This window comes from Cygnus olor, chromosome 1 (assembly GCF_009769625.2).
Source record: "Cygnus olor isolate bCygOlo1 chromosome 1, bCygOlo1.pri.v2, whole genome shotgun sequence".
Taxonomy (NCBI): domain Eukaryota; kingdom Metazoa; phylum Chordata; class Aves; order Anseriformes; family Anatidae; genus Cygnus; species Cygnus olor.
In genome coordinates, this window is record NC_049169.1 from 55,956,250 (window position 1) to 55,977,380 (window position 21,131).

The 21,131-nt window shown below is 48.9% G+C and overlaps 1 protein-coding gene and 1 long non-coding RNA gene across 19 annotated transcripts in view; both read left to right on the plus strand.

Moving 5' to 3' along the window:
* Positions 1-21,131, plus strand: part of RBFOX2 (RNA binding fox-1 homolog 2) — a 167,974-nt gene that overhangs the window by 10,366 nt on the left and 136,477 nt on the right. The gene's annotated exons all lie outside the window — the stretch shown is intronic.
* Positions 6,142-16,911, plus strand: LOC121063938. Its single transcript, XR_005816238.1, has 2 exons — positions 6,142-7,510; positions 16,830-16,911. It is a non-coding gene; the product is annotated as an uncharacterized LOC121063938 (long non-coding RNA).

The window sequence follows — 21,131 nt, forward strand, 5'->3', positions numbered from 1 at the left end:
TTACATCACTAAAAATTGTTGGTGCTTTATTATGTTTTGGCCTGCAATCTCTCTCTCTGTTGGCTTGGGAACATATCTGAGCTTTCTTTAAATCAGACTTTTTGACGGATGTGCAGATGCTCTCAGGGATGGGTGTTCTCCATGGGGAAGGCGTTGACTAGAATAGATGGAGGCACTGTGAGGCTTTTTCTGTGTTTTTCTTTTTTTTTTTTTCCTCCTATTACTCAGGGCTGAAGCGGGTAAGTAAAGATTCCTCCTCCTCTACTGGTCAGTGAATTGCCGTGTTGATGTTGAGTAGTATCAGTTATTCCTGACTGCTTTGCTTGCCAGGAGGAGCACGGGTTGGATTCAGAGCTCAGACCACGACTGTTTTAAGGACCGGGAATTTTTTGATGAGTGACTGCAGTTAACTCTGGGCTGTTAGTTGATGGATGTCGATGGAGCATGTCCATGTTGCTTGGGAAGGTTTCCTTAAATAGGCATGACCTTTCCAGTGAAAACAGGAAGATAGTTTTTGCTTTTTTTTTTTTTTTTTTTTTGAGCTTGGCGTTTGTTTCATTTTTGGAATTCATGATTACTGCAGGCACTTACCATAGAAGAAGTAACTTCCAGTCTTGGTAGCCTCATGGGACAGGGTTTGGCAGGTTTCTTGGAGTTTGGTAGGGGGATTGGCTTGCTTTGCAGTGCAGCTTTCTGTAGTGTGTGTGCTCATCCTTCCTGCACCAGCTGCTATTTTTCACCTTTGGTCATCCGGTTCTCTTTCCTTTTCACGCTGGCATCTGAAAATCGACGTAAAAGGAAAAGACTAGCCAGCCCATATTTTAACACGTGGGCGGGGAATGCGCAGCGCTTCGCCAGGTCTTTTTTATCATCCTATGGTAAAAAAGCTCTTGTTTCTGTCGGCTTTCAGTAGCTGTCGGTGTGGGTGTTGCAGTCGAGTGGCGGTGGTCCTGTCCCCGCAGAGCGAGGATCCTCTAGTGGTGCAGTGGACGTGGTGACAACCCGCTGCCCGAAGCAGCACCAGTCCCCGGGAGCAGGCGTTACGCGAGGTGCGTGCTTTCGGGGCTCTCAGCTCCGGTGTGCGCTCAGTTTTTCCAGGATGCCAAATGTCTGCCTTTTCATCGTTGTTGCTGACGAGGTCTTAGCAAGCTCTTCTGTGATCTCTGTAGTGTGTCTGTCTCTAAATAAACGGAAAATCTCTATGCTTGGGATCCTACTGTAAGGTAGCATGTGGGGTTTCTTCTCTTGGATTTGATGCTTGGTAAGGACATGGTGCAAAAACTCTGAAAAAGATGTAGTACAGTGGAGGAATTGACCAGCCTTGATGGCACAGTGGTGTCAAGTGTTTCTATTTGGTTTGTGTGCTTTACTTGATCGTCAGGGTTTGTCTGAAATGCAGTTCATGTGGCCATCCTACTGAGCAGTTTCTTATTGCAGGTTGCTGGTTTGAATCCTGATTTCTGAGATTTTCCAATGAAGATTGAGGGGTTGCGTAATCTGTCTGCTTCGTTCTGGGATTAGCAATTTTTACTTTTGTTCCCAGAATGGGATTTTAAAGACCGTCCCTGAATCTCTGGGCCCTTTGAGCAAGAGTAAACATGTGGCATTGTTCCTCTGCTATGGGTGAATTCCTACCATTGTAAGGCTCGCTCTGGCTCTGACTTCCTGGGCAGGATTTTGATGATGAATACGGTCACACTAAGTAGTGGAGAACTTTCTAATAGGCCACTGCTCAACTTTAATTCCTAGGTAAGTATTGTTCTGTCTCGTAAGGGTGCTCCTGGGGTGCAGAGGCTGTTGGGTGAGCAGCTTCCCCCTTGGGAAGGTCTGTTTCTATGTAGTTACTGCGTAGTGCTCATCGCGGAGGCAACTCTGCACGAAGTTACTGCCGGAAAATGCAGTGATTTTCATACAGGCTGCATTCGAACAGCTGCTGTGTGGAAATAAGGCTGCACTGGGAAGCAAGGATGGGATAAGACACCTCTGATCTCCGTTCCAGCAGAAGAGGTGCTGCTTCCCTGGGGGCCTCAACGGCGACTTCCCCCTCTATTGAATTATGCCTGGGTCAGGAGTCACTGGAAGTCATCTTGTCGAATGCTAATTCAGCGTCTTACATGTGAATATAGTTGGCTGGGTAGAGCACCCGATGTGCCTGTGTGGTACTTTCCTCTCACCTGGAGGAGCTTAAACAGTAAAAAAGTAAAACATCCGGCAGGAAAATTTCCTCTTCCTTGCGCGGTTGGCAGCAGTAACCAAAAGCAAATTATACAATGGTGTGTTCAGAGCCCTCTGATAGCATTGTCATGGCTTCTGCTTCTGTTTACAGATTTCCCACGTAGCTGAATTAAATTAACAGGACTGGTCAATTCATTGTTGCTGTATTTAACCCCCTGGGCAGCAATGAATCTGGCAAGGATGCAGCATCATTTTCACGTGCTGCTCGGAAAGGGAGGATGTACAGCAAAATGAGGCAGTGTTGTTGCTTGAGGGAGAGGTTCAGTCACAGCTGGGATGTCAGGGAAAAGGGAACAGAGGACATTTCCAACAGCTCCTTTTCCTCCACCGCTTCCACGGTGGTCAGACAGTAGGTGGCCCGAGTTGTTTTTGTCATGTATTGCTAGACGGAGACTAATGTATCCACAGAGTTTATTCAAGGCAGATAGCTTTACAGGAATCAAAGCAGATCTCTTGGTTCCTGTCCATAGATTTAATCCTTTGTTTTTAGCAGTTAAACATCCCTGTATTCTTTAGCCTAGCCTCCGTTATCATAGAATGGAGCCCTTCCTAAGTCCTTGTGCATGTAATCACATAACACCGATGCTAGGAAGAGAAATTATGGTGAGAGATCACGCACAGAGGGACGAAACAACTCCGCTGGGCCGTTTGCAGAGGAGCAGAGATCTTAGAGCGCTGGTTCAGTGGGCCCTCCTTCCTCTGGTTTGAACTAGATGGCCTCCTTGCTTAATTGCCCCCTATCTCATCAAAGAGGATAGTCCTCAGAGGGTGTTTTGGGAATGCCAGATGAGCTGCTCGCTGCCACCATCTTGTGCTACAGCAGCCCCGTGCCTTAACAGGAGGGACGCTCGGCAGCATTTCAACTGCAGCATCCTTCCCTAGCCCCAGAGCTCACTGAAACACAGGTAGGGGTCTGCATCCTGTTGTTAGACGTGGCTTCATGATTTCTTGTGTAAAATAAGTGGTACAGTGGAAAAGGCGGTAGAGATTTCTCTTTTTTTTAATGCCTTCTCCCACGAGTCAGGGCTTGTGTCCATTGTGAGCTCCCACTCTGGTGTGATCTCAGAGAAGGTGTGGGGCCCCACCTGGAGCACTGTGGCCAGGTCCGGGCCCCCAGCACGAGGAGGATGTGGAGCTGGTAGAAGAGGTCCAGAGGAGGGCCACAAAGATGATCAGATGGCTGGAGCACCTCTCCTATGAAGAAAAGCTGAGAGAGCTGGGGATGTTCAGCCTGGAGAAGAGGAGGTTCCAGGGAGACCTCATTGCAGCCTTTCAGTACTTAAAGGGGGCTTATAAAAAAGATGGAGAGCGACTCTTTGCTGCGTCAGATAATGACAGGATGAGGGGGAATGGTTTTCAACTAAAAGAGGGGAGATTTAGATTAGAGGTTAGGAGGAAATTCTTTACTCCTGGTGAGGTGGTGAGGCACTGGCACAGGCTGCCCAGAGAAGCTGTGGATGCCCCATCCCTGGAGGCGTTCAAGGCCAGGTTAGATGAGGCCCTGGGCAACCTGACCTAGCGGGTGGCATCCCTGCCTATGGGACTAGGTGCTCTTCAAGGCCCCTTCCAACCCGAGACATGATTCTATGAAGATGAATTTGCCTTCAAATCCAGCTGACTCTGCTGGGGTGGGTCTTGTGGCTGCCTGCTTGCTGGGTCACCTGTAAAAAGAGGGGATGGCTCACGAACCTGCGGTTTGTTTGGGGGAGGTTGTAGGACCATGCCTTCTGGCTCCTGCTAGGTATTGGGCTAGTTTGTCTGTAACGTGAAGCTTTCCCCACACACAACTTAAGCAGACCTGAAATGGAGAAGCTGTGATGCCTCCCAGCAGAGTGCTGGGGGATGTGCTGTGCTGGGTGTGGGAGGGCTGGGCTCTGTGTGGGGAGCTGTGAGGTGACAGCGTGGGCCTGGGGAGCTGCCGTGTCCCCGGGGATGCCGTGTGGCCGGGCAGGTCCCCTGCCAGCAGGCGGGAGGAGAGGGGCTGTGAGGGGGCGAGGAGGGGGATGCGTGTTCGCCCGCCCCGACGAGCCGAGTTTTGAAGTCACCCCCTCGGCGTGAGCCGGCACGCGCGTGCCGCCCTTGAAAACGGACCGAACTTAGGAAAGTCGTCCCCGGTTGCCATGGCAGCCGATGGCGCCGCGGGCGAAGGGGAAAGGCAATTACTCGCTGTGGCCGAGGGGTGTGCGGGGCCGGGGGGAGAGAGGCCAAACATGGCTTGTAATAAGGTTTGGCCAAACACGCCGTGTTTCCACCTCCTGGGCAGGCTCACCGAGGGATTCACACCCTTCCTTTTATTGTCCGGGGAGGTGTCTCGTTTTAGATTGATGTTCTCAGCTGAAGGCAGCAGAGATCCGCGTGGTGGCTCTGAGCTGTCCCAGAAACCGAAACTGGGAGCTGGAGAACTTCCTCCACGTTGAAGAAACTCCTCTGGCCCCTTGCCAGCTGTTTCCTCTCTGTAAATATTCCTTCTCCACTCTTACCTTGCCATTTCCTGCAGGCTGAAGGTCACGGTGTAAAGTAACTCCTATTTTCTTGGAGCGAAGAGGGTTGGTTACGGAAACGGAGGCTAGCTCTGCATCAGGACGCTCACTTAATTCTTCTTCTTTGCTGTGGCGCTAGCAGAAGGCCAAAACCTTACGGTTGCTGCCTTGTGTGCAGACCTCTGTGGGTCTGCAGGTGTCGGGGTGTAATGAAGGCAGCAGATGCTGGTTTCTTGTGCTTTTCACGGTGCGTCCGAAGCTAAAGGAGAGCTGCATCCTTTATCTTTTTTCGCTCAATCAGGTAGCGTGTGCTAAAGTACAACCAGTGCAAACAGCACAATGCAAACACAATGCAAGCGTGGGGAAAATTATATAGTGAAGAGCTGCTAGGAAATCAATAAATTCCTTGAAAGGTTTCAGTCAGGAGCCTGGTGAGAGCTCTAAGTCCCCTGCTTATGTTAAAACTCAGGGATACCAAAGTGTGCGTGCCCAGATGGCATCCCTTTGTCCCTTCCAGTCTGTGTGTCTTTCCTTTCCCCATGTAATGGGATGTGGCCTGAGACCTGGCTGTGGGGCAGCTCATCCCAGGGCCTCCCCATCCAGCACGAGCACGTTGCTTCAGCTTCTCCCAGCTTTGGGAACCACCAGCAGAGCTCAAACGTGCCCTTCAGTCCCCTTCGATGGGGAGGCGGTGCTGGGGATGCAGGGAGGTGTACGGTCCTGTCGAAGTGAGAGGGGTAAACCAGCTGTCTGGGTGCTCAATGTCAGGATCTCGTCCGAACACCTCTGCCCCTTTGGGTTGATCTCAGCAGCTGTTTCCAGCTGCCCTGGGATCGTGCCCCGCTGGGACGGTGGCGGCGGCGACTCACCCGGTGGCTTCCGCAGCGCGCGGGAGCCTGGCGTCCCGGGGAGCCCAGGCACCGGTGTGTTTGATCCCTCGGTAAAGATTATTCTGCCTCTGTTTAATTGGGGACCGCTGCTATCTTTGCTGTTGTACTAAATATAAATGGAGGAGCCGGTCTAATATACTCCAGGTTGCAAATGTCAGGAGTCAATCGCTTTGTTTTCCTCTCACCAAATCCGATTTGTTTTTAAGTACTGCCGCCAAATCTAATGATGCAGTAATTCTTGTTTGTTAAAAAGGACGTGTGATTGAGGCTAAGTGAGGCTGCGTATTCTTCTCCCCTCTCTCTCTTCCCACCTTTTTACAAAGGAAGAGCCACTGGCACGCGTATGTTGGTGCACTGCCATCTGAAGTGTCAAAAGGCTTGATCTAAATATGCCCTGAACCAAGTTTGTATTCAGCTAAAATACAGTTAAAGTTTTCCCTCTGTGCATTTTTTTTTGCATGGATTTGTACATTTCAAACCTTACGCTTGCAACAGTCAGCAGAGTGCAAAAATTACAATCAGAAAAGCAGTGAGGATAATGAAGCTGCTGCTGGAGCCCCGGCTTGCAGGGATTTCCTTGCGGCTTCGTGTTGGGTTTGGGATTCTTTGTCTGCTGAGCTGCAGTCTGAGCCCTCGTGGGCCCCAGGGAGATCCGTAACGGGACAGACATCTGTGCATAAGATGCCTCGCCCTGTCCGTCTGCCCCTGCAGCAAAAAGAGTGCTAGTGAGTGAGATATCTTTTTTTTATTTCGTTTTCCACTCACCCCCCTGGTCTATACGCTTCCATGTGCCTGTCCAGCAGAACTCATGCGGTACCACAGCATGGACCAGAGCCAGCAGCAGCAGCATGGAGGGCCCGAGAGGCCCATCTCACAGAGATGGGGGTGCTGCCACTGCGGTTTCAGCACCCAGCCCTGGCTCAGACAGATGGGAAGTCCTTGGGAGCACGAGTGGTGGTGGTGGAAGGAACCGCGCTGGGTGCTGGCTGACTCAGAGCTGTTATCAGCTGCCCGGGATGTGCTGAGGCTCTGCTTCTTGCCGTCGGCTGCTGCAACTGCCGTCTGCTCGTGCCCCGGCTGATTCGGCGTGCTTTTGTTCAGCCGGCGTGGTAATGTGGGGTACCCGTTGTCGGGGCACATCTGGCCGCGGGGCTGGGGTAGGAGGGAGCTCCGGTGGTGTGCCCGAGGCATCTTTGTCGTGTTGCAGCCTGTGCTGCGGGAGTCATGCCTTAAAAACAGGAGCACCCAGCTCACCGGGTGGGTCTGCCAGGACTTCTCTAGCCTTGAGGATCACAGCCTAGCACAGCAGTTTCGACATTAGGTGTGGTTTTTTGGGGCTGGGGGAGCCTGAAGAGATTCTTGAGGTCTTTCTGTTCCTAGTGGTGGTGAGAGTAAATGTGCTTCTGGGGCATGCTGAGTTTTTGTCAGTGTCTTTTCTCAGCCTGGGTGGGGAAGACGGAGGGCTGGCCCTGCTGCCTGTGTGTCTGTGGTCATCTGTAGATGTTGCTGACCAGCACAGAGGATTTTTTCCAAAAGCTGTTTCCTCTGATGCATGACACAACGTTGAGTCAACAGCCGTGTCTCTTTGAAGGTTAACATTTTTCATGTCCCCAAGCACTTTTGTATTGTCTTTTGTTATTCCTTTTCCCCTCGTCCTCCCCAGCTTTTCCCATTTCTGATAATCCACCGCCGGCCACTCCTACAGAAGACGAGGCTGCCGGAGATCTGCCCATATCCTCGTCAGCTTCAGCCTGGGGGCCGGGCCGCTGGCGAGCACATGACGGTCCCGGCGCCGGTCCCCGTGCAGCGGCACACAGGGAGCTGTGTGCGGGAACAAGCGACCCTGTGTGGCTCCCGCTCCGCTGGTGGCACCCGCGGGGTGGCTTTGCCTTTCCTTAGCTCCATGTAAGTGATCGGGGCCTGAATTATTCACTGCTGTGGGTATCGAGTTCCCTAGGGCTGTGGGTGCCCTGGGGCATCTGCGAGCCTTGTGGCTCTGAGTCCATGAAAGCAGGTTGCCCTGCGGTCTGTCCGTCTGTGGCCTTTTTGCTGTTTAAACAGCTGTCAGCAGGTTTGCTTCGGTTTCCATCCACCTTCATGCTCCTCTCCTTCTGGAGCCTGCATGGATTCCCACGCTGTAATCGTTTTTTGACCTCTCTCTGTGTCTGGCATTTGCTGTCCTGCCTATATTTTGTCTGTGTGGCATGGGTTTCACTGTAAGCCACGTCCTTATTTTTTTACATCCAACTTAAGCCTCTCTTCGTTTGCATATCCTGCATTATCAGGGCTGTTGGTGCTAAAAAGCAATCACCTTTTTTTTTTTTTTTGAGGGGAAACATTTCCTTTATTGTCCTAATGGAAACTGTTTCCCATCTGCCTAAGATACTAGTTTTACTAATCTGAATAATTTTATTATTAAATGTTTAAAAAATCTGTACTGCTCATGTTATCTCAACTCCTAAGAGCTCATAAAGAGTGCTTTATACTTTTGGAGGAGTATTTTATACTTCTGTAAGAACTCCTGGATGGATGCTTGTTTGTTACCACCATCTTCAGTGCATTTATCCCAGCTCTGCATTGGTCTTTTCTTTTTTTTTTTTCTTTTTTTTTTTCCCCCCTAACAATTACAGCAGGTGGCGGGTCCCTGGGGAAGCTTTCTGTGACCAGAGTGCTCTTTGGTCCTGGCTGATGGTGCTGGGATGGAGTTTCAGGTCGTCCTCCTGCCTGCACAGAGCAATGTTTTTTCGCCTCTAATTGGATCATGTAAATCAGCCCTTTCTTTATCTCTTCCTCTTTGTCCAGAATCTCCTTCTGGTGATTTTGTTGAATAAATCAGCATCCTTTTTTGTTTTCCCTATTACTTCTGTTGATATTTAAAAACTAGTTTATCTGATGAGAGCAAAATAGGAGTATAGAGTTGTAGCCAATAATTTCCCTCAAAAACTGACTTATGTAGTAGAGGTGATAAATGATGGCAGATGCATTTTGTTTTTTAAATCCTGTGCTGTTACAGTCTGCTGGGATTTCAGTGTTTTATAAAGTGCCTTGAGGTCCCTTGGGCCTGACAGATGCTAGGGAAAGCGGAGCTCCCTCCCAGGGAGAAACCCGCTCCTTTCACACCAGCGCGGATGCTGGGTGCTTGCAGGGAGCCTTTCTGTGGGCGGGGGGAAATCCTTCCCTGCCAAAAATGCTCCACGCAGCCAAAGGTGAGGTCTTCCCTAGTCACTGCTTGTCTCCCCAGCTTCAGCTCATGGTACGTGGCTGTGGTGGGAGCCCAGGAAGGACATGCTGTTCCTCCTTCCCCCTTTTGAGCCGTGGGGCATGCTGAAGAGATGGTCGCAGCGTCCCTGCTGTGACTTCTCTGCAGCAAGTGGCAGAGGGGACGCAGCATGGTTCCGTGGAGCGAGAAGCAAATCACAAAGCCTGGGAAAGCCTGGATCATCGCGTGTGTCGGTGAACATTGACCGGTGATCGAATCAAAAAGGCTGGAAGCAAGGGAGCTGAGGGTGGTGATGCCCTTTATGTCCTTCATGCAGCCAGAGAGGCGATGTGTTCCCTGCCGACTGAGAAGAGCAAGAGGAGAGGGAAATGTCTGAAGCAAGCTTCCTACAAATACTTACAACACTGGGCGAGTGGAAGGGAGACAGCAAGCTGCAAAGGCTCTGTGAAGCCTGTGGTGGTGGCTGTGCAGCAGCTGACAGGAGGTGATGTGGGGCTGTGCTTCGCTGTTAGCACGCAGAGCATGGAAGCATGGTTTTGCTGAGGCCAAAAGCATTCAGTCCATCCAGAGGCAAACATAAAAGGGGGTGGACTGGGGCTCTTGGATGGCAAGGCCTAGATAAAGTGGGTTGAGAAGCTAAGTCTTGTTGTAACACTTAGCTCTCTCCTGCAGCCTGGGAGCCAGAATTTGCCATCCCCCATTTGGGTCCAGACGCTTTTATATTATCTTCCTGTTAGTAGAGATTTAAAGTTTTGGAACTTCTCATTTATATCCATTTTTGACTTTGATAACAGCAGTGAGAGAAACAGACCTTTTCTTCTTCCTTCCCTCTTTTTTTTTCTCCCCAGGAGATTTTTGACTGTTTGCAGAAAGCAGCAGATTTCCAGCTCCTTCCCTTGTGCTCCTGATCTGACTGAAGAGCAATGGGAGTGAAAAGCAAGCTCAGTCAATCTGTGATTTGCATGTGTTGAACCCTTCTGTCCCAAATATGTATAGTGCCTTTCTCTGCAGCTGACAACAGCTTTCCCATGCAGCAGCAGCAGCATCTGTGTGACATTCCAGCATCTTCTAATTTTTTTTCGCTGCCACTGCTTTAAAGCTGCAAGTAATCCTCCAGGCACCAGCGCTGTCTTTCAATAGACTCAGACTGATGCAATGCTGTCTTCGTGTTGGTTGGGATTTGGGAGGTTTGGTGTTTCACCCGGGAGGATTACAAGCTTCATTTTGACACAAACATTTATATGCTGCAAGCGGTAGTGTTGGTGCTTCAGTACTCGATTTTTGGCACTGGGAAGATGCTCTGTAAATTGGGCAGCTTTTCTAGGCCTTTCTTCTTTTCTGTGACGGCTTTAGCTGCAAATCCCCACTGGTGTTGGATGTTGCCCAGAAGGTTCATGGATCTGTTATGTTTCAGTTTTGGCCACGTTTATTTGCAGATATGTTCAATATGGGTATGCACATGTGTATTTAATGTACACAAACACTGTCTTCTGCAGTGATAGTTTGGGTATTTTCTTGTAATGCATTAAGCGATGTCACTAATACCATGAGAAGGTGTTTGTGTTTTCCTCTCCTCTCTAGGAAAAGCAGTATGTGTTCGTTCAAGATTTGTTTTTTGAAGAACTTTTGTTCACTTTTTAAGATGTGAACTCGAGGTTTCACTACATGTTTTTGTTAGAGGATGTGAAATCTGCAGGTGACTACCACTCCTGGAAAGTGATGAAGGTTGCGATGCTCCTGGGCTTCAAGAGCAGCATGTTTTGCACCACGAACTGTGTGAAAGCTCACACTGAGATGTGCTCAGCCATTTGCATGGAGAACCACAGTGTGCCAGGGGATGAAGTTGTCAGCTCCAGTTCCTTTGAGATTTGGAGTTTCCTAAAAGCTGAAGCCTTGTGCTGTCACTGTGTCACCACACTGTATGTAGTCCTGCTGGGAGGTAATGAAAGCATTAATAATTGAAGCCGGGTCGTATTCTGTGTTGAGGTTAAGTCTCTCAGCTCTAGGATGTGTGTGGCTCTTGGATGTCGCAGATCTTGTTGGAGGCTGTGGCATCAGGAAGAGATGTGGGAATACTTATAAGGATAGCTCTGGTGACTGGAGATGTGTACTTTTAGAGTGCTTAATAGTGAAATCTGCAACATGCCTCATTTTACCATCAACATCCTCCCCAGAATCAGTGTCAGCCAATGCTTCTGCAGTTGGGCTCGTCAAATCCTTGGCACCTCTTTGTGACAGTAGTGTGTGGTCCTGCTGTGAAGACCAATGACTTTGGTCTGAAAGTCACAAATAGAAGCCCTTAAAAAAATAAAGGGGCTTATGCACGTTTTTCTAAATACAACGTGGGGAAAAAAATTAGCATCTGTTTCTATATGTCCTTAGTAATTACTGATCTGAAAACTAGCTACCAAGTGGGGATGGATTTAGTTGATAGAAATGCCTTTTTTCTCCTGGATTCTCCCTGCTTTGTCAGTAACTACTGGAATGAGCACGATGGCTTGGCTTTTCATACCTGTTGCTACTATCTATGTAGCACCCCTTTGCTCATGGAAAAGTCACTTAAATGCCTCCACTCTTTGGTAGAATGGCAGCAGACTGGAGTTGCTGCCTCCTGAGGGATGAAGACAGGAGAAGAGTGTGAGTGAGCAAACATCACCATCTATCTATCTAGTTAGATAGTTGTTATCTAGTTAGGTTGTACGGTACCAGGGATGTTTTGGCATCTGGAAGAGAAGCCGTGAAATGTGACCAGAAACAAGACTTTCTGCTGCCGCCTCAGATGAGTGCTTGATGTTGCTCGTGATCAGCTTTTCATTAGCATAAAACCTCTGAGTCTTAAAGGGCTGTTAAAGATGCCTGTGTGTGAGACTGAAATGCTTGGAGGTCAGGATGGATAATTTGTAAGGAGGCAGCTCACTCTGTTGCAGTTTCATTATTGGCTTAACCTGGCCCAAGACTATGCTTCTTTCACTGAAAGAGAAGCCCTGCCTTCTCCCTGTCTCCAACCATGTGGACCTACAACCCTCTGTGTCCACTGAGGGATTACGTGGCCTTTAGCGACCACCTTTGTACATGAAGCTAATCCTTTTCCTTTTTGAGGGATTAGAGTCCAGGAGGACGTGCAAGCTGATCTGATCTGCTGTATTCTGATGTGGTCTGTATCACACGTGCAAGAGGTGAAGTGCGGATGCATGCTTGAGAGCAGGAGGAGAAAAACAGGGCGATCCCTTTTCCTGGCAGCATCATCTTGAGGTTGGCTTAATCTGGCTCTAAAAACCGTGCTCTTAGAAGAAGGTGTTTCATATCACTGTGTAGCTCAAGAGGGCCGAGGCTTAATCTCTTTACACCTGGGCCGAGCAGTTGTTACCAAGTGTGCAGCAAGAAGGAACAAGTAGAGCTGAATTCATGGGGCTGCAACGAGAGCGCTGAATACAAATGCTGGCTGTGTTTACAAAGAAACCTTGAAAGAACAAAACAAAAAAGTCAATGGTACTTTGGCACGGTTTGAAACTTTGACTAGCCCTCCTGTCTGCTTCTTGTCGTGGTTCCTTTGGTCTGCTCTGGTTCAGGAGACTGCTGCACTGACACTTTCTCTACCTAATTTAAGATGTTTGTGTGTGGTGGGAGGGTAGCTCCCTTTTTTGTTTCCTTCACATGGATGTGCCGCATAGGAAGAAATGCGATGCGGTGATTTCGGGAGCTGAGTGTTTTCAGATCTCTGCTGTTCTGCATTTCATCTCTAGACTTGGGGAGGGAGATGGAACTTCTTAATGCAAATAAGTCTCCCGGGACCGCACACGGAAGAGGTTTTTAGACTAAATTGTGAAGGAAACAAGATTTACGTGAATGTGCCGTGATAATCCCTTCCCACGCGTGCATGCTTGCGAACCAAGTGGTAATTTCCATCGCATTTACAAGTTGGTAGAATTGCAATGCTGCCACACTCCTAAAAGCTTTGTGGAAAAAATGGAGACGGGGTCGGGGAGACCTTGAGGGAAAGGCGGTCGGGATCAGGGGTTATGCTCCTGGTCCGGCTCCTGCATGAGACGTGCTGGGGGCTGTGGTTAGTGCTGCAGGCGGCCTGGCTAGTCCGAGGGCACGGGTCTGTGAGGAACTAGTTTGGGTTAGCTCCTTTGCTGGACCAGCAGCTGGCTTATGGCATTGTCTCACAGGCAGGGAGTGGATGGGGCTTTGATGCCTTTGTGTGGTGCTCGCAGGAATGTGTGGTTCCGGGGCGTTGATTCCTCTGGGGGGTGTGTGTCTCTTTCCAGTGGCTTTAGGCGATCTGTAGAGGCAATAGGGTGGAGCTGAGGCTCTCTGAGGAGACTGTCCGCTGTTTCTGAGGACTTCCTGGGCTCTAACGGACCTTTAAGCTGTTAAAATGAGAGAGAAACGCACTGCAGGATTGTGGGGTGCTGCAGGCAGGAGCTGTGTCCGTGTCCTGCCTGGTCAGCAGACGTAGGCCTCGCAGGGTGCAGCAGCCTGGTGTTTCAGCGCTGCCATGGCCACAAAGGCCTCTGACACCTGCCCTGATCTATCCAGGGCTTGATTTATTCCTATGACCTCTTGTTTAATTGCAGTCTTATTTTTGTGGTTGATGGCTGCATTTAAACTCGGGCTGTACAATAATGGTATAAGAATATCCAGTGCCTGAGACTGCTGGCAGTCTCTCACTTCATTTTTCCATTAATACATAAGGTTCTTGGCCTTTCGGGGTGGAATACAAGCAGCAGCAGCTTTTCCCTTATAAGCAGGACTCGTGCTCTGATCTGGGCCAAACGTAAGAATTCACACCCCTTACAGACACCTCTCTGGATAACTGTGCTCTCTGCAGTAACACGATCTTTCTTAGGAACGCCTTCGGAGCGGCTTGCCTCGTGTCTGCGTGCAACGAAATGGGAACAACAACTTACTGTAACTCCCTCGTTTTGTCCCTCTAGCAGGGCTGGGTTTTGTTTTGTTTTTCATCTTCCTTTCTTTGCAGAGTGCTCTCCAAACTTTTTGGATGCGGCCTTCCGAATGAAGGGCAGGTCTTTCCTCCTTTCTCTTAAAGTTTTGAAACAGAGCATCTACTGAAACTCCTCTCAGAACTAGCCTAGAGGAGGTGTCCTTCTGGGAGGGAAGGAGGCTCATGGCTTAATGTGCCCTTTCTCCTCATTTTAACCCCTTTCTCCCTCTGATTATTGTCTGCACTGTGACGCTTTGTTTTTCCCTTAAAGCAAGGACAAGCTGGGCTGGGGCATTGGCTACAGTCTGCCACACTGGGCAACTTGTCTAGGATGGGTGTTTCTGGTGACTTAGGTAGGATTTTTCTCTTTCATGTATTTGGCAGAGAGGCATGGCCACATCTACCATGCTGGCGTCTCAGGGCAGCTGTGTTTAGCTGTGTTAGTTAGCTTTGCAGGAGCAGCGAGGAGGTTTGTATAAAAAGTGGATTCCAAGGAGTCCTCGGTTAGCGGTTGCGAAAACCTGTTATTTTAAGACTTCTTATTTTTATGAATTGTCCTCTGATTATAGAGGGCCTTGGCGTGTGGCCACATCTCGTCCAGCCTGCCTGCGGCCCATAAAGAGATGGCACTGGGTTATAGGGTGGATGTGAGACGAAAAGCAAAGGCGTGTTTTCTGTAGTGCAACGGCATTGTGTTGTAGCAGGAATCAGTCATGTTACTCTTCGTATGTAATTGCTTAATTGGGATGTTGAAAGGTTAGCTTTGATTTTGTTTTGATATGTTTCTACGTTTTTGTAGGCAAGCGTGTAGCACTTGGGTGTCTAATTAGAGGAAAAACCCTGAAAAATGCTGATGTGTGGGAGAGAGGCGAATAAAGGTAAAGGCAAGGAAGGAAGGGTAGGAGCCCTGCGGGCTTTACTTGGTTGTGGAGGTGGCAGCCGCTACAAGCTGTGTGCAGGGGCGTACCTCTGTAATAAACCGTTCCTGGGTGATTTACTCTGGTAAAATTCAACAGTCCTGACCTCTCCTTTTCCCTTTTGAAATACCAGCACGTGTCATTTAGGCGACAGACAACCTCTTTGTCTCCAGAGCATGTGCTGAAGCCCGGGCGGGCTGTGGCAGCCCTTCAGGGTGGAAGCTGCTTCTCCTGTCCGGGGCCCCCACGATTCCTGGTACCCCCGAGGCAGGGGGGGAGCATTTCCCTAAGGGTGTGCTCTGCATTGGTGTCTTCCCATCCTCTTCAGAGGGGATTAAAGCTCATGCATGCCTCTCAAGTATTTGTCGGCATCCCTCCTGTTGGGGGATATTCTAGCTGCAGAGGGACTGGGTGCCCAAGCCAGTCTCGTTAGGCATGATTAGTGCCCTGGGTACTCTTTCACAGTGCTGCTCATGAAACATTGTGCTGCCCGGATGCTGGGGGGGTTGGATCTTCCCATGCCCCTTGCGATGCCACCTTGGGACACCTATAGTGAGCAGGGAGAGCTGCTGCATGTGTGTGGGTTTCCTTCTCCGTTATGGATGCCCTTTTGTTCACTGCTGTTGCAGGGAGAGGAGCTTTCCAGGAGGGGGATGAAGGGGCCAGGCTTAATGGTCTTAAGAGTGATTTTTTTTTTTTTTTTTTGAGGGAAGGCCTGGGAGTTGTTTCTCTCTAACTGTTTCCAGATGGTGCTGCTGGAACACAAAGATTACCAGTGTGTTTGGGATGGCGATGACTGAGACCCCCCCCACCCCCAGCGCTTCCTGTGCAGCTCCACAATCGTGCAGGCTTAATCAGAACCAGCCGTGGCCGCGGGGCTCGGATGAAGCCCGCCTTTTCTTCACCCTGAGTCCCACTGCCTGCATCCCCTGGGCTTTTTTTTAACCCCTCAACATTCCAGCTCTGGCCCTTCTGGCTTATGCCCTTCTCCTGGGCTGACCAGTGGCTGCAGGCACTGGTATCCGGGAGATGGAGCTGTGATTGCCTGGACAATCCTAGCAATGATGTGTGTGGGGAAGGAAAGCCGGTTTGTAAAGCAAACCTGGGAAAATCATTTCTGTAGCTATCTAGGGCAGCTTATGCAATCAGGTCAGGATGTCCAGGGCACAGAAAACTTATCTTGCACCTATTAGCCTCCAGGACTTTTGGTATACAGCATGATTTTGGCCAAATCATGTGCTGTTGTGCCACTCTTTTTCGTGCCAATTTCCCTAGAAGTAAGGCAGATTTAATTTTATGTTGCAGCCTCTTCACAGCCAACCAAAAAATTAGTTTCAGCCTTCTCTTCTGAAGGTAATATAACAACTATAATTTCTTTCTGCAAAGTAAGAGTAGACCTCTTTCCTTTTAGCCTCTGAGAAACAATCTCTGAATATCTGCAAAGTCAACCAACAAGTTTGTGATCCGCTGGCTTCTCTTCTGCATCTGAGATTTGTCTTCTCCCTTGCTCTGTTTACTTCCATATTTTCCATCCTGTGGTTCTGAGAAAGCATAGGCAGTGAAGCTGTCTGCTAAGGCAGAACTCTTTCGTTCTCTTTACCTTGCAAAAGCTTACAGCTGTCGTGTTAGAGCAAGCTGGATTTTCATGCCATGGGCGTGTTGCCTTCTAATGAGTGGCTTAGCGTGTGTGAAATGCTTCCTCAGCTGCATGTGGTAATTGTGGCATGCAAAGGTGCCCCCACTGCTGGATTTTAAAGCCTTACTAGGAGCCCTGTTCGGTTCCTGTTGAGTAAGAGTGGAAGGGAAGATGAGCTGCCATTTTAAAATGCTTCTGCCTACTAAAAGAGGGAAATCAATATTCTGTGCTATTGACTTCTGTGCATGCAGATTGTCCTTGTATTTGCTGGATCATAGACGTCACGCTGTGCACAGTATTCCCAGGGGCTTTAACTTGCACTGGATCTATTGTTGCCAGCATAGGTCATGGAGCAGCAGAGGCAGGCTGTATTTCCTTTATGCCCGGAGCAGTATGAAGATGCTGCCTTATGTCATCCAAAAAAAGTGTACACTTTCAACATTTAAATTACTTAAATTACATTAAATTACATTAAATTAATGAAATCTCATCTCTTTGAGAAGCTGAAAACACCCCTTGGCTGATCTGGAAAATGAAAACCTGGTTGGTGGAAAGCGGATTCTAACCTTCAGAAAGCCACTTCGATTATTCAAAAAGAAAAAAAGAAAAGTCAGAGGAGAATCTGAATTGTTATAAATCTCAGTAATATGCTTCGATTTTAGCTCTTCCATTTTAGCTGTGGAAGTGCTTTCTGTGTATGAAAGTCTCCATTCTGCAAAATTACAGATGTCTGTATTGTAATGTCATATAGATGCTGTCAGCTTAAAACCCGCATGTGTATTTGTAAACTTCTTGAATACTATGTTTTTAAGACTCAAAAGTTTAAATGCTGTCTTTATGTATGGTTTGGTCAAACATATGTGTGTGCATTCAGTTCTGCAGCTTCTGCTCTACCAGCTAATTGCTGTTCCTTAGTATATGCAGGATTTCTCCAATCAGAAGTGCCCCAAGGGTGGAGCTAAGAAGATATATATTTTGAATGAGTATGATTAAAAACATGACTTTAAGAAGCAGAAATCATGGGGCTGTTTTTTTTTTTTGGGGGGGGGGGCAGGGGGGGAAGAGGTGGGGGAGTTAAGCTTTTACTTTTATTTGGGATCCATCTGTAGCTGTAGGATTTGGTAAGGGAAGCTAGGAAGACAGGAGGAAATGCCGTGGTAAAGCAAGGAATAGCAAAGATGTGGTAATGCTTCCTTCTGGCCAGAAAATCGCACCAATTTTGGGTGATTTCACCATTGCTTTCTTCATTGTGCTCCCCTGAAACTCACCCTGTTTTGTCTTACTGTCTATCTCATAGGCTTGCCTGGCTAATTCCTCCAAACTATTCAAATTCTGATCAGGGCAGAAGGCTATTTTTATTAATCTGACATCACCTTCCTTTCTCGTCTACGCTATGTCACTGGGTAGCAAAACAACCTCGGGCTGGGTCTCTGCCTCGGAGAGTGCGTGTCTCTTGGCGTGCTGTTTCATAGCCTGCTTCCTGCTAGGGGAGCCCTGGCGGGACTGGGCTCCCTTCTGCTGGCCCCGACTCATGTCCTGCCTGCTGATTATGGCCGAGAAGGGAGTCTGGGAGCTCCGTGGCGAGTTACGGGCTACAGGGAACTCCGGGTTGTTGTACGGTGATCACAGAGGCGGGAGATGGGCGTGTAGGCTGCTAAAGCCTCTGCACCATGTGGGTCTGCAGCAGGGACTGTCTCCTCCTCATGCCTCTGTCTGCATCCCCCGGTTGTCCCCATGGCCATACAGTCAGACAGGATAAGGAGCAGATTCAGCTGAAAGCACACAGGCAGAAAACTATATGGTTATTATTTTTTTCTTTATCATCTGCCTCAGTTGCCTGACCCAGCTCAGCGCGCAGGGAAAGTGAGTGCTTGTACTGGCACAAGGGAACCAAGGGGGGGAGGTGAGTGGCTGGGGCTGCCTCTTTTTATTTTATTTTCTCTATTTTTCCTGGCAGCATGTCTCAGCCTACCACCTTCAGCATGCCTTGAGTTGCGTCCCGATGGGAAGTGTGTGGCGAGACGGCCGCCACGCGGGGGAAATGCACGGCCCTCATGGCGCCGCTTCCCAGCCAAGTGCCCGGGGACGAGAGGGAAGGCCAAATACCTTTTCAGGCTGTTTTGGGAATCTTGAAAAACGCCTGTCCCAGGTGGAAGACCCCAGTGCTGCTCCCCGAGGGAGCCATGGCGCTGTGAGGAGGCAGGAGACCTGCTGCAGCCTCCTCCCACAAGGGGCAGCCTCGCTGCCTGCTCTCCCTTCCCACCCACTCTGGCTCCTCCTGAAAATGCTATATTTTTAGGAAAAGGGGAAACCTTGCAGGGGGGGCCCAGCCGGAGGCTGCTGTTGCCATGGCAACGTGGCCAGAATTCCAGGAAGGAAGAGGGCCCGGATGGGCCTCCGGCCTCCAGGCCCTGGGGATGCAAGGCCAGCCTCCGGGCCCTCGCGGCTGGAGCATGGCGCTGGTGGCGGTGCCCCTGGAGGTCCGTCTGTCCCTAGAGACACGGCCTCAGTAATTTGGGCGTGGAAAGATGGGGCCGTGCCAACCAGCACGAGTTTTCCGAGCGATCACAAGGACAGCAGTGCGCAGCCTACTTGGCGTGGTGCCTTTTATCAAAATCTTTTGTCAAAATTGCTTTGAGCCCCCCAAATACGCTCTATAATAAAAGAGGATGAGCAAGGAGTAAAGACTTAAGTCCTGTTACTCGCGTCTCCGTCAGCACGGGTTGTTGATGTCGGGACGCTAACGAGGAAGTGGATAAATGGAAGTCCTCTGCTGGATGACGTCTGCGTGGTTGGAGCCCGGCCAAAGCCGAGAACCAAATTTAATTGAAAGTGAAGACAGCTGAAGGGAAGTGTCCCACACTATAGATGCAGTTATTGGAACTGCAGAGTGATTAGCGAGAGCTATATATCAAATTAGGGTAAGTATCAAGGGAGAAGGGTGACATTAAGATCCATTTAAAAACTACTTTAGTTCAGTTTTTTTTCATTAATAATCGGTAGTTCAGACGTAGATGCTGCTTTTCCCATTAATGTTATCCACAGATAATTTGAGGTAGGGAGACGGCACAAACAATCGGAGGCAAACTGACTGCATCAGATGCACTTGGGCAAAGAAACAGCTATTTTCTGTTTGCTTATATGCAGTGATCTGTACAGGGAAGGGTCTAATGAAGACATACCTGTTTTCCCAGGAGCTGGTAATAAGGTCAAGGTATTTACAGTTTTACTAGTGCACTGCCACAGGTGAAGTACTAAAATGTCTTTTTAGAGCTCGCCCTCCTCAAAGCCCAGATTTGCTGTCTTTTGTACTGTGCAAGATGTATAGCAAAAAGGACAGTGAAACCACTGAGCTGCGGAGAGGAGTGCTGGGATTTCTGCCTGGCTCACAAGCTTTACTTTTTCGCAGCTGTCACTTTCAGATTAATAGCTTAGTTGCCAGTTTTTTTGCAGCCTCTTTTTGTAAACATCTTATTCTTGGTGTTCTGGAAAAGTGGCTTCTGTTTGTCTAGCTCAAGTCTCTGATAAATGTGTAGCTTGTGCTATCTCACCACTTCAAAATCCCATTTTGCTTTCAGGAGGAACAAGTAACTTTTTGTCACCTTTATTTCGCTGCTCTGTGTAGCTCCAAGGTTTCTGGCTTCCCGGAGCTCTCCCTCTCCGTGTCTGTCCAAGACACCAGGCTGCTGTGCTGGTGGTAACTCCTGGGGGCAGCCAGAGCAGAGGGGAATGAGCTGTTCTCATCTACTGCTGTCATCGCCCAGACCCTGGGAGGTCGTTGTGAAACTTGAAAAAAATTGCATTAACTTCACTCTGAAGTTTTTCCCAGCACCGTCATGAAGCCAGGCATCCTGCAAACCCAGTGAAGAGAGATCACTTGGTCTCATTTCTGAGGCTGTCTTTGCAACCAAAAGGGCTCACTCAGTGCTTCGAGTTGAAGTTTGGATTCAACAGGAATTGATTCTCTGGCTGGAGAAATATGGATGAATTTACTGAGCTAATGGTTCCTAGTAGTGCAATTTTAACCTGCAGGCTTTAGGCTTAGTTTGGCAGTCAAGGAACAATTGCTAATCAGGCTTCTCTGATTGAGTCTAGCAAAATGACTCTGAGATGTAAAACTAATTTGTTCTGGGGTCAAGTTAGGTCAAAGAGAATTATTTCCTCTTTAAGCTAAATTTTAGCTTTACTTTTAAGGAAAGGGTGAGGAGACTTTTAGACCTCTCATTATCCATTGCAGCTATGACATTTCTTCTAGATGATTGACTATGCTCCGGTCCTCTGTGGCCTTTCATAAGCCAGCAGAACGTGCAGAGCCAGTCATTTCTTACTGCTGTCCTGGCTGATGGAAAACTCCATCTGTTTTCAAGTTTTGTTGAGTTCAGTGATTTCTAAAATTTCTCAAGTTGAGAGGAAAAAACAGACATTGTCCAACTCCCCCCCCCAGAAAAAAAAAAAAAAAAAAGCAAAACAAAACCCACCCACAACAAAAGCCAAACCCTAACAGCGTCAAAGGCCGGGTGCTCTGCAGTGCAGGATCATCTCCTTTGCTCTTGAGTGATCGGCAGTCGGCCGTGCTGATCTTACTTCATGACCCAGGGGCTTGCACTTTGTGGCAGACCCTACTATTGCAAATGCCGGTGGAATTGAACTTGTGTTAATGACGCTGGGATATTCAAAGGTGGGGAATATTTGAAGTGAAGAGAGCATTTAAGGCTTAGTGGACTTGACTGAGTTGTGACTTTTATTCCTGTTAAATCCCCTTGGCCAGCCCAGAGAGACTGTTACCAGAGTACAGCAGCAATGCT